Source organism: Mustela erminea, chromosome 5, assembly GCF_009829155.1.
Source record: "Mustela erminea isolate mMusErm1 chromosome 5, mMusErm1.Pri, whole genome shotgun sequence".
Taxonomy (NCBI): Eukaryota; Metazoa; Chordata; class Mammalia; order Carnivora; family Mustelidae; genus Mustela; species Mustela erminea.
The window spans coordinates 11,031,822-11,049,064 of record NC_045618.1 but is presented as its reverse complement, the minus strand read 5'-3'; the positions used below and the strand labels follow the sequence as shown (position 1 = coordinate 11,049,064).

General features: G+C 55.6%; 1 long non-coding RNA gene across 1 annotated transcript; it reads left to right on the top strand.

The window, feature by feature from the left end:
• Nucleotides 1-10,606: 10,606 nt before the first annotated feature.
• LOC116590397 lies at nt 10,607-14,118 on the top strand. The gene is made up of 2 exons (XR_004285581.1): nt 10,607-13,204; nt 13,480-14,118. It is a non-coding gene; the product is annotated as an uncharacterized LOC116590397 (long non-coding RNA).
• Nucleotides 14,119-17,243: the final 3,125 nt, after the last annotated feature.

Genomic DNA, 17,243 nt, shown 5'->3' with positions numbered 1-17,243 from the left:
GGACCTAGGAGAGCTTGAAGGGGAAGGCGATTCATGGCATCAAAGCCCTTCCCGCTGCTGCGGCCCACACAGGGCGGGGGTGGGGGACAGGCTCCTGTGTTGATGCACAAGGGCTTTTCATAAGGAATGGGTCACTGTCCCTGAAAGTATTGCCTTCCCTCTGTGCCCCCTTCAGTGGGAGTGCGGTGTTTGGATGCCATTTAAGTGGAAGCAGAGGGAGATGACCCAGGGGAACAAGGTCCGAGAGATGGGATGGCAGTGGCCCAGGCCTGCCGCTGAGACGCTGGGACGGGGGCAAACACTCCAGCTGATTAGAGAGGCGCCCTTGCCTGGAGAGGGAAGAGAAGGGAGGGGAGGGGAGGGGAGGGGAAGGGGTTGCTAGAAAATAGGAGGGAAGGAGAGAAGAGGGCAAGGGCGGGGTAGGGGAGGACTCAGAGGGGAGAAGGGGAGGGACGAGGTCTCAGCGGTGTGAGGACTCCATGCTGCCTCCCTACAGGGTCCCCTGCAGCCCCCTGCCCCCCGATTCCCAGAGCACAGTTTGCAGGACCTGGTGTTGCTTGCATCGTTCACCATTAACGGTCTCCTGGGTCTTCTGAGGGTATTGGGGTTAGGTCTTGTCTTCGACTATTAAGTGGTTTCATCCTTTGAGGACGAGGGGCGAATGGGCTCCGGGGTCGGGGAGGGGTCTGCTGCAACCTGCCAGTGTAGAGAAAGGGTCTGCCCCAGCAAGTCTCCCGGATGGCCCCCACGGAGACAGGTGGGCGCCAGGGCTGGCCTTGGTCCTGGCAGTGCCGGCGTCTTGAAACGTTCTCGTGGTTTGTATTTATGAATGGAACCCAGAACATGCGGACTTGAGTGCACACAGCACACAGCCTGTGAAAAGGCTTTATTTTGCATTATTTATTTATTTTTTTTGAGGGGGGTGGAGGGGCAGAGAGAGAGAGAGAGAATCTTAAGCCCAGTGGGGAGCCTGATGCAGGTCCTGATCTCACGACCCTGAGATCATGACCTGAGCCGAAATCAAGAGTCGGACATTTAACCGACTGAGCCACACAGGCACGCCTATTTGCATTGTTTTTGGGAACCAGACGGAATGTTCCTGAGGTGGTTAGGAGCCACACCCTGGATCGCTGCTTGACTCTTTGGTCCACCAAGCATCTGGGTGTGCGTCTCCTTGGAACGTGCCCTCAGAATGTGCTGAGGCCAGAGAGACTGTGTGTGGGGTTGGCTAATCAGCGAGCTCAGTTCTCCTGGGGAGGGGTTTTCCAGGAGTTACGTTGGCATGATGGGAACACAGGGGAGCTCCAGCGTGTTGGCAAAGCAGGGAGCCCAGAGCCTGGGCTGGAACATCGGACCGTGAACCTGTGCTGTCCTGGGAGCTGCAGGCAGGTAGAAGTGTGGGGACTTTGCCTCCGTATCTGTGGGAAAACCAGCCGGGGTGCCAAGCCCCGCGGGAAGGAGAATCTGGGGGCAGCCAGACCCACGTGGGATTCCTGGCCTGGCTGCCGACAAGCTGTGTGAGGCTGGCCCCACTCCTCCCACGGCCGGATGGGAGCAAGCCGACATCTTCGATTATTGTGATAATCGCTGCATGGGCCTGGCACAGAGGCACTTGGGAAATTGTCACCGCTGCACCCCCATGACTGGGGAGGCTTCAGTCCCTCCTGGGGGCCGAGAGTGTTTGCATCCAGGCTCTGTTTCGGCCCCTTGGGAGAGCCCTTTCTGTGGGCGGCAGTCCTGGAGGCGCCTCGGGGTTCTGCTGTCATTTCCACGGGCCCTGGGCTCAACTGGATGTCCCCATCCAGAGCCGCACCTCTTCCCTGACTCCCCATAGGAAGACTGTGGGCCCCGCCCTTTCACAGCTGCGAGTCCCACCAACTACGTGGGGAGGCTGGTGATGGTCTTCTTGCTCTCCTCGGAGGCATGGGACCGGGATGGTTTTGTCGCTGTGCAGGGTCAGCTGGTTGAAAGGGGCTGGTCTTGGGTCTCGAGAATCCTGCCCTCTCCAACACTTCCCCCTGAAGGAAGGAGGCAGGGGGCGTCTCTTCGGAGACCATAGCAGCTTACTCGAGGGATGGCATAAGACATCTGAGCTCTGGGTCAAGGACAGTGAAGGTCATGTGTCCCGGGGGGCCCCATTCTGACTGTGGCCTCCTCAAGGGATCCATGCCCTTCCCTCTCCAGATCTCACGCTAGAATTCTCTGCCTCAGTGTCCCTGGCTTCCGGGACATCCTGCCAAGGGCCACTTGCATGCCCACGCCATGGCCAAAGAGTAGCCAGGGGTGCCTGGGATGGGGGTGTGCGGGCTGGGGTGTCCACAGGCAGGTGTGGGGCCCCTTGCAGTGCAGACCAGGTGGGGACAACAAGGAGCAGGGGGACAGGCTGCTGGCAGGGGCCTTGGCTGGAAGCCTAACCTGGGCTCAACTCAAGCCGCAGTCGAGGAATTTTGGCTGTGCGTTGGGGAAAATAGTGCGTTTGGCTCCCATTCTCCGTCTGATCTCTTCAGAACCACTCCAGGGAGCTTCTGTTACCATTTCTGCTCTACAAGCTATGAAAACAGGCTACGGTAATGGACTGGCCCAGGTCTGAAGCCCCGGGTGCTGTGCCCAGTGCTGCATCGCTGCCCGGTGCTGGGTCTCAGTCCGAGCTCAGGAAGCCGGGTCCTGCCCGGTCCACCCCCTCCCCCTCCCCCACAGCCTGGAGCTCTGCTGGGAGCTACCTCGTGTCAGAGGCACAGAGAGGGTGCTCTCCGGAGGCTGCTCTCCTTCCCAGGACAAGGCGTCTGGGCAACAGGTGCTTGGTGCTTGGGAGAGTGGGGTCCACAGATGTAGCCCCTGGGCAGAGAGGAGGGGGTGGGGTGGGGGCAGGAGGCTGCAGAAGGGCCTTTCTTTACCTTTCTTTATCCAGCTCCTCCTCTGGGATGACAAGATTTATTTCTTAAAAGCAGAAAGAGTAGTGTTGGTGAAGCCAAGTCAGACCTGTGTAGGGTGTGTTTCTCCTTTATGTCTCCTTCTTCCCATCCTTGCTTGGATCTTCCAGAGGGGCTAACCTCAGGGTGAACCGAGCCTGCTGTCCCAAGGGATCCCACACCCTCAGCATTCCTGCCTCTTCCTTAGATGGGAGGGTCCTGCCCAGATTGGCTGGGCACCCCGATTGCCGCTACTCACTTCCATGTCTTTTTATGAGCGTTTGGGAACTTGTGGGATCCTGTGTCCCAGTACTGGCTCTGGAAGATACGACCACCACTGAGACATCCCCTAGTTCGGTCTCTTCTAGATTCACCTAGAACAGGCCTTGGAAGTTACGAGAAAACATTTCAGACTGATCTGAATGGAATTTTGGATAAAAAGCGGATTATAAAAGGGATCTTTTTTAATTGGTGAAATTTTAGAAGACCGATAACTATAAAGAAGATAAAACAAGTTCCCCAGAGAATAATAACCCTCAACATTTTGGTCTGTTTCCTTCTGAACTCACCCCTCCCTCCCCTTCCCCATCCCTCCCTCCCCTTCCCCATCCCTTCCCCCGTCCCTCCTTCCTTCCCTCACCTATCCACTCGTCATTTGCAGACATTTACTGAATGCCCACTCAGGCCAGGCCCTGTGTTAGCTGAGCGCTTCCAGAAAGACCGGGCAGGGATGACGGAGGAGAAAGGGCCGGGACAGGCACTGTGGGTTAGGGTGGGGGTTCAGAAGCCCTGACCAGGGAGGGGCCAGCCCTGCTGGGATGACGAGTGATTTCTGGCTTTCTGTGGGGGTGACTTTCACAAGTCTTCTCTACCAAAGTGGGTCACAGTGCTGACTTTTTCACTTAATACTATGAGCATTTCCAGTGTTACTATTATGAGCATTTCTGACATCCATAAATATTTAAAGCCATTCTTTGAATGAGGGGCTTAGAATTGTATTTTGTAGGATTGCCACCGAGGGACCCGGTCTCTAACCTATATTGGCAGAAGCTACAGAGGACGGGGGCCCCGTGGCCAAGGGCAGGGAGTGAGGTCTCGGGGTGTGGCGTGGCCCCCGAGGACAGCTCCGATAACAGTCTCCTTGCCTCCCCTCTTCCCTCCCCTTTGTGCCCTCTCATTGTTTCAGTGTGGCGCCCAGAGGAGGGCGACGCCTGTGTGAGGGCAGAGCTGGGCCCGTCACGGTCCGTCACTACCTCTGCGTGGCCAGCGTTGGGCCGTGTGCTGACCTGTCAGACCCTCTGCTGTCCTTCCCCTGGCACGGAGCTGCTTAGTGACCCCCTGTGCAACACGGACCTGAGCCCGTAAAGGGCCGCGGCTGCCCAGGGAGGGCTCAGTGGGCAGAATGAGCTCCTGGAGCTCCACACCCCTCTGACCCATCCCCGGAGCGATGGCCCCGCTGAGAGCCCTCAGTGCTTCTGATGTGCAGACGGGGTTCAGAACCGCCGAGCCCTCCGCTTGGCTCGGAAACAGCCATCATGTGAGGTTTGGACTCAGTCTTACTGGTTCTCCTGTTGTCCCCACACCATGGGACTCGAGACGCCCCCTCTGTGATATGCTGAGCTCTGCAGCCAAGTTTCCTGTTTAAAGCTCTTGCATCTCGGCTCTGCATCCGTGGGACTAGGTTCCTAGGGCCTGGAAAGGTCCAACCCGAAGTCTGTACCAGAGGCGTGAGCACTGCCTACAGGACGACACGGGGGATTGGTCACGTGGGTATTCAGGCCGGAGGGACTCTGGGGGGGTCACTGTGTCCAGTGTCCTCGTGCTACACTTCAGGAAATGGGGGCTCACAGAATTTATGGGAATTCCAACTGTTTCCTCCACAGGAGGGTAAGTTCCCTGTGGGCCCCGACCACCTGCGCGCAGAGCCCAAAGCAAGACTCAGCAGGTGGCCGCTGGCCTCCTCTTTCTCCAGGTCTTCCTTGCACACTTGTGCCTCGTGGTTTTCCTGCCCCATCCAGGGGAGGGTGCTGGCAGGGGGGCGGCCAAGTGGGCATAGTCCAGACCGGGAAGGGTGGGGTGACGGTGCTCGGGGCAGAGAGTGGATTTGGACCCATCTATAAAAAACCCCAGATTCACAACGTGGAGCTCCCAAAGGAAAGTACCAGAAGGTGTTTCCTAAAAGCAGCTCAGCGACCAAGGGACCCAGGAGTCTGAAAGCCTGGAACTTCACCCCGAGGGGGGCCAGGAAGCACTGTGGAGAGCAGTGCCCCCGCCTCACAGGCTGCAGCAATGCTCGGCGGCCTGTTTCCCTGTCTGGAGGCCCTGCCAGCACAGGAGACAGTGCCAGGGTGGGGTGTTCTGTGTGGGGTGCTGGAGCCCCTGGAGCCGGGAGGTGACAGCCGGGCCCTGGGCTGACAACAGCTAGCCTCACAGGCTGCACAGGAGGCCCACTTGGGAGACCACAGTGGGGTCCGTTGAGGCCAAGGCCACACGGCATTGAAGATGCAGGAGCCCAGGTCGGCTCGGCAGGCCTGGGGCCCAAGGCTCTGCATTTCCAGCAAGCTCCCCTGAGAGGCCAGTGATGCTGGCACAGGGAGACATGTTCTGAGGAGCCACGGTTTCAGTTGCTTTCTTCCTGTACCCCGCCTCATGGTCACTCCAAGGTCACCCCTTTCTAAGGTCACCAAGGTCACCCCTGACCCCCGCCCCCCCAACCGTCCCCAGATACCATGAAGCCTGCTGTGTTAGAATCACACGAGGTCCTGGCCAGAGGGTCCCACGTGCCGACCCCACAGACCATCCCAGAGACCCCAGGCCCGAAGGCCAGAGTGGGCTGTCCCCAGTGCCCTGGAGGAGCGCAGTCAGCAGGGACTGAGTGGGGTGACCGTTTCCTTCCCGTGCCCAGGAGGGCCACCTTGTCTGGAGGAACAGATTGTCCGGGATGGCCGGTGAAAAGAAAAGAAAAGGCTTAAAAAAAAAATACTCGTTTCCTTTTTTTTCTCAGCAACCCATGAGTGAAAAAAACCTCTCCCAGTCAGGAGCCTGCGGCCCCTGGGGGCCACTGGACACCGCAGTCGGGATCGTCAAAGAGGCGATCTCGCCTCGGCGTCTCAGCACGGGCCTAGTACCTTCTGAGCGTGACGCAGGCGGGTCTTGAGCAAAGTGGGCCATAGCTGGGACCTGCAGTCGTCGCCCGGGCGAGGACAGATCACCTTTTCAAAAAAAAAGGTGTGAGAGTTCAGTTTGCAGGGAGAGAGATGGGATGCGGCGTCCCTTCCCACGGTCCAGGGAAGTGGTGGGCATGGAGAGGAAGAATAGAGCAAAGTATCTGGACGCTGGCTGAGCAGTGGCGCCGAGTAGCACAAGGAAGACATAGTTGCAGAGGAGAGAAAGAGAAAGGGCTCCGGAAACTTCAGCCGCGATCCATAAAAAGCTACGACTTCAAACTTTGCAAGTAGAGGTAAAGGATCATGAAACTGGCACCAGAGGGTGGTAACCTTGTCGTTGGGGAGATTTTCAACGTTTTCAGCTTGGCAGGGAATTTCAGACATCTGTAACCGCCCCTCCCCCGGCCACCCGCCGCCACGCTGCCCCAGATACAGATACATGCAGGGCTTCCCTTGCTCGTGAGCAAAAGAGAAAAGGCAACTGGGCAGCTGGGGAGTGAGTGGGGTTGGGAGGACAGCAGGGTGCTGGGCCCCTCGCCTGATCCCCAGCAGAAGGGAGCGACTGAGCGGGTCAGGGGAGGCTGCCTCGCTCACCCGTTAGTGCTGTAGGCTGGCACGTGTGCGTGGCGCCCCGTGGGCATTTTGGGGTGCCGCGCACCTCCATCCAGAGAGACATGGATGCCTTTCCTGGGGCAAGGCCAGACGGCACGAAGCCTCTGTGCACTTGAGAAGACAGAGGATGAGAAGGAGAGGGGTTCGCATTTGAGAAAAGCAGCGCGAGTCAAGAAGGTCTCCCTACCCCCCACCCTCCCGGCTGGCTCACCCAGCACGTCCCTCCTGGTGCTCCCCGAGCCCCACTTGCCTCTCCCCAGGGTCCCCTGAGCTTCCAGACCTCTCCCAGGCGTCAAGGTCAATGCTGTCCACACCATCTTTGATTCAATGTCTGCTCTCTTCCCCCATCTCCCCTCCCTGCCTCCAACCAGCTGCTCGCTGTGGGTTCTTGTCACTTCCTTGCCTCCCCTGCCCTTGTCAGCCTTGTTCCCCACCCTCCTACCTTCCAGACTGAGCTCCTGCAGAGTCTCTTAACTGCTCTCTGGGCTGACCCAGAGTGCTTCTGTGGTCAATAAACCTTCACTGGCTCCCCATTGCCAACAGATTAAAAGTCCAAACTCTTTAACTTAGCTTAGGAGGCGATCCGAGGCCTGCTCTGCCTTCTACCGCCCACCCCCCAAGCCTTCAAGTCTTCCCACAGCCCTTGTCCTCAACGGTTCCTGGACACCCACGTGCCCCCTTCTGGTCAAGGTGTGTGCCAGTGCCAGCCCCACTCTTATGTAGTGCTGTGGCCCACTGACGCGTGGCTCTATCTCCTGAGAGCTTTGTTCTCTGAGGTGGCCGGGCCCCGGTGAGATTTGAGATCTGGGGAGCTCAGACACAGCGCTACCGCTGTGGGCTTGCTTTGGTGGCCCCCGGGGGGCTTGTGACTGTGGGGTCATCTTTGCCTCCTGCTTTCTGCCTTCTGTACATCTGTGCTCTCTTAACCAGATCATCCTGGGTGTCAGGTGCTGTCAAAACTCAATCACATAGAAGACTTGGGGACACTGTTTCCATGTTGTGGAGGACCTGAAGATGTTCCCGAGGGGCTGGACTTTGTGTACCGCAAACACATGCACACACTTTTACAAGGGTGCCTTGGACATTCCTGCCCATAAGCATTCTTTCTGCCTCCCTGCCACTGGGAAGCCATGGGCTCTCACCCTCTTCCCTGTGCTCTCTAGCTCTGGGGACCTCCCCTGCGGCCACAAGCACTGATCAATCCCTCCTCCATCCCCACCCCCTGCAAATAGCCTGCCTTTTCTCTAGGAGGGGCCCTTGTCGAGGCACCTGAAACATCATCAGAGCAGCGGCTGGCCCCACCTTCCCCGGCTTCCCCTCGGACCCCGAATGGTCGGTTCTCTTGGTGCGCAGCCCAGGGTCTGGCACGTGGACAGCGAGGCCGTGGCCGTTTTTGATAGTGACAATGACGGTAGTATGAGAACACTGCTGGTAAATGGATTTGGGAGTGTTTTTGACCCGGAAACAAGCCGACCAGAACTTGAAGAGTTCTCTAAAAGCCCTGGTGAACCAGGCACCTGAGACGTCTCTTACAAAAGGAGGAGACAAAAGAAGAGGAAAATGAAGGGCGGTAAGGAGAAGGACCCCCAGTGTTCCTGAAGGAGGGAGCGGTCCATCGCTGGAGCAAACGCAGCGTGTCTCGCTGCCCGGAGTCTCTGGGCTTCATAGGAAATGCTGTGATTTCATTCATTCACTCGGAAAAAAAAAAAAGCCGCTGAGCCCTACTCTGTGCCAGGCACTGTTCTAGGAACTGGGAACACCCTCAGGGACAAAACAGAGTTGGCTCGGGTGTCCTTGGGATCTGGACTAAGCAAAGGACAGGCATCAAGCGAATAAGAGTCCCCCGTGGCGGTGAGAGCTCTAAGGGATGAAGGCGGTGGTCTGCCCCGAATGGGATCGGCAGGGGCAGGACCAGGGAGGAGACCCAGGAGGGGGGCTCAGGAGAAATGGCCCAGAGGTGACATGTGTCCTGAGTCCATCAGTGGGATGACTTTCTTATCAAAGAGCCTGGAGCCCATTTCCGGGAGTCAGGCACCCTCCCCGGGCAGGGACTCCCGATTCCTAAGCTATCCTTATGACTCCTTGCCAAGACAACTACCGGAGAAGACAGTCATGGGGTTTTGTGGTTTTCATGTTTTAAGTTTTTAAATTCCTCTCGTTGAGAAGAGGCCTCCAGCGTGCACACAGCTGATTTCACAGAGAACCTGCATCTGTGGTCCAGCTTCATCCCAGAAAAGGGCACACTGAGGGCTCATTGTAGGGGGAGGGGAGGGGTCAGGTTTGTTTCCACCCCGTGGGACAGATGCTCCAGGGTCCTGGTGAAGTGACCTCCATGTCCTTTTAGGGAGCTGGCCTGCCAGAGTTGACTGGTGATGGGGGGACTTCCGGGATGGCTCTTTCTTTATAGGAACAATTTGAGGCCCAGGATGATGTTACTTTCTTCCAGAGAAGACTTTCCTCTGCTGCTGCCTAACACCCGCTGGCAGGACAGAGCGGGGCCCACCGTCGTGCCAGCTCGTGAGCTGAGGTCGCCCGGTCAGCCAGGGGACGGGGAGTCAAGTTGCTAAGGCCACAGAGGTCTGGCTCAGCTCTGGGTTTCCTTAGCTCTGCAGGTGTAACCCTTTGGGATCAGTGTAAAGGAGGTGGTGGTCGGGGGCGGGGGGCTCATCCGGGCCCCAGGCTGCGCTGCGGGGTGGGTGCCAGGCTGTGACTTTTGTCCCTGAGCCTATTTGGAAGCCCTGCTCCGCTCCGTTTCTAAGCATCACCCTCAAGGCAAAAGCAGCTTTGAGAGCTGGGTTTACTGTTCTGGGTTCTCTTCTCTGTGGCTCTGCTCAATCATTCACTATTTTGTCATCTCTTTGATGCCTTTAAAAAGAGTCTTCTTTCTATAATATCTGCTCTTTTTGTTTTGTTTTTTAGTAATTGTTTTCTGGGGATAGTTTCAGAGGCCAAGGGGGCCATTTCCAGAAACTGAGGTCTTACTTTTCTAGGTTTCTCCTGGCCATGGGCTTCTTCCCTTCAGTTCCAGAGATGGCCCCCCGAGCCCCTCAGAGCCTGGGGAGGGACGGGAAAGGGCAGAGGAGGGCTGGCTGGGCCCTGGGACGGGGGCCCAACCTGGGGCATCTGGGCCTTCAGAGTAGGGAGAGCTCAGAGCAACAGCCTCGAGTCCAAACCCTCCAGGAGGGAGGGCTTAGAGGCTCTGGTATCTGGGCCACCCAAGAGAGCCCCCAGAACCGGCCTCCTCACTCCCCAGCTGGCAAGTCCGTATTTCTCCAAGGGGATTTGGGGACAGAGGCAGCCCACGCAGAGAGAGGAGGAGTCAGGAGTGCTGGAGGCGCCTGTGGACCTTAGAGGATCAGGGAAGAGGGATCAAATATAAAGATATAAAGATATAAAGAGCCGGCTTATTTCTAGGGGACTTCTATCTAGGCCTGGAGGTAGGGTATTCTGGGTTTTTTCTGAACGTAGGCATTGGTATAGAAAAGGAGGCCCAAATGGAAATCAAATTACATTTCTTCAAATTCACCTCTCAATTCTTTTCTCATGGACTTACGTATTTTTCATATACAAAAGGATATATACGTGTGCTGTGCCTTCTGACTGGGGCCTCTGCCTTATTTTGTGGGTGCCTGTACCAGTGACCCCTCCCCCCAGATTTGGCACAGGACGCGTCTATGTAGACTTCTCTTTTCCTAAATATCTAATAAGGAAGAAGAGAGTCCGTCCATCGGGGATGCTGAGGCTAGAGGGTCTCGCCCACAGCTGGGGGCCTGGGAGGCTGAGGGTGAACCCAGGGAGCCATGGGGACAAAAGTGGAGTACGGATTTTTTTTGTTTGTTTGTTTCCCCCTGTTTGGAGGGAAATAAATGCTCTCCAAGCTGCTAGGTAAGTCATCTCTGCAAACCCCTACACCTCCTGCAAACCCCTACACCTCCTGCAAACCCCTACACCTCCTTTGCAGGCACGGCCGCGTTATATCCAGAGGTCCCTGCCATCCCTTGGGCATGGGTGGGTTTCCTGAGGACCATACTCTGATTTACCCCTTCTCTCCTGGACCTTCGTGTAACTTCAAGCTTCTCATCATTATAATTAATGCTGTGGGATACATTCTTCGGCAGGTGTGGTCACGTCTGCCTTCGCTCATCACTTCTAACCAAAGTTTCCTAGAAGCTGGACAACGGAGGGCAAAGATTCTTGGTACATATCATCATGGCTTTTGCTTTTTCTAGAGAGTTCCTGCCACTCTGCATCCAAGAAGCCACATACGATGATATGATTCCTGCCCACGTGCTCCCCCATTAGTGTGCCTTGTCGCAATTCCGCACTTAGCAGTCCTAAGGTAAATTCTAGACGTGTCCTGGAGACAGCCCAGGAGGGGAGGAGAAGTCCGAGGTGATGGAGGGGCCTGCAGACTCAGAGGATCAGAGAGGAGGGGGCAGATACTAGGGAGGTGTGCTTGCAGGACATGCTCCTGTTCCCTGGGACAGAAGCCTTTCTCTCTTTTTTTCTAATGATTACCCTTGGCCTTGGGAGTTTATCAGGTTTGGGTACCCAGGAAGCCAGGCGTCTGAGCTTGCAGAGGCTGGGTGGAGGTCCTCTGTCTTCCTCTCACCTTCCTGGGGCCTCTAGGGGGAAGTGTGCCCTTTGGTGGTAAGCCAGCTGGTCTTTTTGGTATCCACCTTGGGAGGCTTAACTGGCATGGACGCTCTTCGACATCATAATTCCACACGTCTACTTTCAGTTGATAAGGGACCCATCTTGATCGATTCATTCATTCATTCATTTCACAAATATTTACTGAGCACCTACTATGTGCCAAGTCCAATGTTGGGCACTGGGGGGCGCACTAGCCTACCAAAAAAGCCCCGCTTGTGTCGATTTCCTCTTCGTAGGAAGGGTCCTGCTTGAGGATGCATTTAAAGGAATCCTTCAGTCTCCTAAATCATCAAGAGTAGGATTTCCCTCTCCTTGTGCTGGAACCTCCTTCCTCCCGATACCTCCACCCCTAGCCCAGGTCCCCAGGTTTACTTGTTCCTGGGTGAGCCCCGTTCCCTCTGGGACTCATGTGTGCCAGGCCAGAGGCACGAATTTCTTTAGCTTCTATCACTAGCCTTTCCGGGCCAGGCAGCGCCCTCTGTGGGGTAGGGCAGAGCTCCGTGTGGCACCAGCAGACCTTCATCAGGGGAGGATTTCCGGGCTGGGGAGTGGGCTGCGAGCACTGGTCAGACGGCTTGCCTCGTGGGCCGCGTTGCCCGAGGCTCAGACGTTCGCTGAGAGAGCTACGACAGCATTTAGCTGGACTGCCAGGACCCGAGGTCGCGGCCGGGGCTGGGGTTTCGAGGGCTATCGTCAGAAGAAGACGTCGGAAGAAGACGTCGGAAGAACACTGGAGCCAGTCACTGCATCTTCTGGATACTTTCATTTGCATTTCCTTTCCATAACGTGGGTTAAGAAATGGGACGTCTGACATATTTGTAGGGTTGCAGTTTAGCACTTCTCCAAACGGGTAAGTGACGGAGCGCCCTGAAGACATGCCTGTCACCAGGGCCCAAGGCTGCCTTGCAGGATGGGGGGGGGGTGCTGGGGGGAGGGCGGGAGGGGCCGTGTGGCCCAGCCCAGGAGGGACCCGGCCTGCAGCTTGCGGGCCACATTACCAGCCCTGCTCCAGGCCACAGTTCTACAGAAGGCTGAAGCACTGCCTTGTGGTGTTTCTGCCAGTTTCTGGAAAGGGCCTTCTCCCTGTCCCCTGGCCTCAGACTTCTGCTCGAATTCCTGCTGTCCGTGTCAACAAGTGGGAGACACAGCCCCGTCCCCAATTTCCCCAGAGAAGCCAACCCCCCCGCCCCACCCCCACGTATTTCCTGGTCTCCTCTGTAGATACGGCTGCTTCAATGAGGGGGTCGCCCTGAGCTGCAGAACAGGCTCCAGGAATGTCACCAGAGCCCCCTCCCCCACACCATCATGACTTCCCCTAGCCCACTCCTGTAGCGGGGGAGAGGACAGTCTTCCCAGCTAGGTATCCCCAGGCATGTCCCAGCCCTTACCCGGCACTCAGGAAAGTAAAAGGCTTCCCCTTCCCATTCACCAAGCCCCACTCCCCTGAGGAGGTCATAAAAATGATGATTAGGAACGTGGGGGCGGGGGAGGGTAACGGTGTCCAGGGAGGCTCTGCTAGAATCCCTTTCCCAGGACGCAATACACCTGTTCCTTGTCACCTGCTAGAGCTGGCCGTGAGCCAAGCCCGTCGGCAGCCGTTCTCTCTGAACCGATATGGAGAGATAGGTCTGATGACGTCAGGGCTGGGGCACTGTCCTCTCCCCCACAGAAGACAGTCCCCAGGGTAGGGAGGAGTCCCCTCAGGGCTGGGGAAGGTCCTGTGCCCCAGAGTTAGGGGTGGATGGGCAAGGCAAGGCAGGTTTCCTGCCTTCTTTCAGACAAGATGTCCTCTTCTAGGGAAGAGGGCCATCGGCGCATCTCCAGGGACACGCTTCTCCATATGCCACCATGAATAAAGCGGTTAGTGAGGGTCTCCCCCAGGGCAAGCCCATTTTGGGACATTTTAACGGGGAACCGGGGAGAAGGCATATATCAGGTTCTACCTTACAACATGCCAACACACACTTCACGCGTGCTTTAAAATGTAAGCTCTCAATGCATCCTGGAGAACCAGGAAGACGTCTTAGCAGCTGCCTGAGCCCAGTCTCTGTCCCCAGCCCAGGAAAATTCTATGGGGGGAGGAAAAGTCTGTTTCCTTCTTCCAGAATCCCTTGGATTTTTTCTCTTTTTTACAGCACACTTGCATGATGTCAGTCTTCTCCAGGGCCTGGAGAAAGAGCCTGTCAGGGGAGAACCGGTTGGGTTGCTGTATTTGATTGCCTTTTTTTGGAGCCCAGTAAAGGGTACCATTGTTTCTAGGCAGTCACCTGAAACATACATATGGTACTCTGGTAACCCCAATGTCAAGGACTTGTGGGAGGCTGGTCTCCTGAAGCCCTGCTCGGGCCCCAGCACCCCAAGCTCAGCAGACTTCTGTAAATGGCTTTTAGTCAGAATCAAACAAGGTGTGCCCAGAGCCAAGAAGCAGCTGGTTCAAACTGAAAGAAAGGGCACAGCCCTACAATAAACTGTTGATACTTATCTATTATACGGCGAGGTCACTGGGGTAAGAACTGGCCCGCTTCTTCCATTTTGTATCCAGTTCCCTTTCTAGGCGTTGCCTTTACCTGGGAGACTCTCCAAGGAGGTATTTGTTGAATTGAAAAACAATCCCAAGTTCAACACCTCCTTACACCCAACCTCCAAATCTACCTTCAAATTCAAGTGGAGATGTACAAAGCTGTGGTTGACACCTCCGATATATTTTAGAGCGAGTTTATGAATGTGTAACCCTTCATTTTAAATCACCACCAAAAAAGGATAAACAAAAAAAATAAATTACCACCTCATTTTCTCTTTCCTTAGGTTATCAATACCTAAATAATACTCAGTAACTGAGTTTTATTAGCTATTCCTGAGTCACTTCTTTGACTTTGATAAAGGAAAGTATTTGATAAAGGAAAACTCAGGTCGTCTTTGAGATTATGTTAGGGTAGGCCAGACTGCTGTAACAAACAGACCCGAAATGCAATGGCTCAAGGGCAAGAGACATTTATTTCTTTCTCCCATGAGAGTCCAGAGCACATGTCCCGGAGAGTTGGAGATGCAGAAGTTCTGCTCTCTGGACTCCTGTAGGACCCAGGCTGAGAGTGGCTCTGCCATATTCTACAAGTGGCTTCCAAGGTTGCTCTTCTGATCACCATTCCAGCTCATGGGATGTGGGAAAGCACAGAGCTTTTGGGGGCTACTTGCAGTGACGCACCCCTTCTGCTCACATTGGAAAGAGCGTGGCCACACAACTGTGCCTAACCGGGCATGCTGGGAAGTAAGGCAGCAGCTGGTCAACCAGACCCCTAGCAACCTTGGAAACAGGAAGAATTTGGGAGGGAGTAGAGAGACTTCTCAATTTCGGATCTGGAAGAGCTAACTTAGGTATCTTCTTGTCTGATGGCCAACCCAGTACAAGCACTGACTCCCCCCTCCCCCTACTCACAGGGCCTCCATGCCCCCGTTATGCATGGAAACTGACTTTCTGATCTAGGTCCAGGAGGGACGCTATGCATCAGTCTGTAGGACGGAAACAGGAAGGGTCTCTTCTTCCAGACACATTCTTTGTTATTTGACAAAAAGAATGACACAGAGGAGGGAGAAGCTACTTGCATGGGGAGCCCACCCTTTGTGGCCCTGGGGCACTGGGATAGTGCCATCCCCACGCGTGCGTCATCCTAGGGCTCACAGATATGTGCTGCGTCGGTGAGGATGTGTCAGGATCCCTGACCACTGCAGTGATTTACTTGTAGCTGTTGCTTCCGGCTGGCTACGGTCACATTTCTAGGAGATCTTCTTTTTGTGGTTCTGAAGAAAAGCCCCCATCAACCCACAGGTGACTTTGGAAGAGTTCCCCCCACCCATCCCAACAACCTCCCTCACCAACAATCTTTCCCTTTGGCCTGGCCGCCCTCTCTTCCCCTCGCCACCCCCCCCCCCCATACCTTCCCATGAGCTATTCTCAGGCAAACCCTCAGTTCTGGCCTTGTGGGGTCTCTCATCATTCTTGGACTTGCATATTGCTGCCTTACCGTGCTTCTGCTAAGATCCGGATCCCCCCACTCCGATCCCCTGTGCAGGGCTCCCCAGTTCCCCTGCCCAGCTCCCACCTTCTAGATGCCTCTCTTGGCCTCTTGCAGGCCCTCATACATGGCTGGATTGCTGTCTTCCCAGGGGCCCTGTAAGCTCCCTGAGTGTTTGCAATCTGTCCTGTCTTCTTGTCTCCTTGGGCTTGCATGCGGTATAGTGTGTATTCTTTAGGTGTTTGTAGATGATGGAGTATGTTAGAATTTGGGGGACCCTACACTGACTCGAGCTGGAGCCACAGATGAAAGTGACTCTTGGATGTCAGGAACTGACGACAGCCTTCCAGTGGGCCGGCCCCTGGTGGCTAAGAGCAGAAGGGGAGAGCACGACAGAGGAAAGGGCTCCGTGGCAGTGGGCCCAGCTCTGCAGGGTCAGAGCCTGGTGTGCTGCGCCCTGGGGCCTGGGGCTGGCAGTCTGAGGGATGTTGCTGGAGACTGGCCATCTCGTTACTGGAAACACTCAGCTCCGTGGGTAGGACCACAGCTTCCCAAAGAGACGGGCAGGCAAGGCAAGGCAAGGATGGTGAGAATGGACCGCGGCCCTTGGTGGGAGGGTTTTGGGCCACTTTGCTCACCTTCTCTGCTTTGTTCTCCTGGGGAGCCTTTCAGATGATGCTTCTGTGCCCTTGAGAGTGGAGAGGGGTGCAGGGAGAGGGAGTCCCTCACCTCTTGTGTCCCTAGTGCAAGGGCTTCCACTGAGCTCACCCTTGCCCTTCTCCAGCTAAACTCCACTCATTTAGGCACAGGGGACAAGCGTGGCCCAATTTGAGACTTGGGGCCCGGGAGCCCAGGATTCCCTGAGGGACATCCCGTGGGGTAAATAGTCTTTCCTCAGCAGGGAGGAGGAGGGGTACCTGGCATTGGGAATGGGAACCGTCTGGAAAACACAGGTGCCCGTGCCATGCAGATTGACCCCTGACCTGCATATGGGACATCAGGCCCCGACACAGTTGCCCTGAGAGAGTCCCTTCTCCTCCCAGAGGCATCCTTCCCCACCCAGGCCCCCCTCCCTGGCCCGCTGCCCCCCAACATGACAGAAAGTTCTGCAGGGGTGAATGCCAGTGAACACGAGATTTTGGAATGACATCCACAGAATGTGTGCTGCTGAGACAACCCATTTCCCAGATTTTATCATCAAAATTTCCAGCATCTGAACCCCTTCACCCGACAGCTCTGCTGGGGATCCCAGGTGCTTACTATGACCTAGCACAGAGGAACCGAGATGTATGGGAAGCCCGTCACCAAACCCAGTGCTGACGCTTCCTCCCCAGCACCGAAGGGGAGGCTGTCAGGGCGCCCGTGGGTCCGTCTCCTAGGGCAGTGCTCCTTCCACTGCCGGCTGCCTCCCAACAGCGAGTCAGGAAATAGTTCTGGGGGTCTTGAACAATACCAAAGTGGTAGTAGCAAGTATCAAAGTAGGGTAAGTATTGTTTTGTGAAACTTAGGGTTCGTTCTGGAGTACACCAACGGATGTTATGGGTACCCAAGTAATGGGAGCTTCTTTTTATTTATTTATTAATTATTATTATTATTTTAAAAAATTTTTATTTCTATTTCTTTTCAACGTAACTGTATTCATTGTTTTGCACCTCACCCAGTGCTCCATGCAATCCGTGCCCTCTCTAATACCCACCACCTGGTTCCCCCAACCTCCCACCCCCCGCCCCTTCAAAACCCTCAGATTGTTTTTCAGAGTCCACAGTCTCTCATGGTTTACCTCCCCTTCCAATTTACCCCAACTCCCTTCTCCTCTCTAACTCCCCTTGTCCTCCATCTATTTGTTATGCTCCACAAATAAGTGAAACCATATGATAATTGACTCTCTG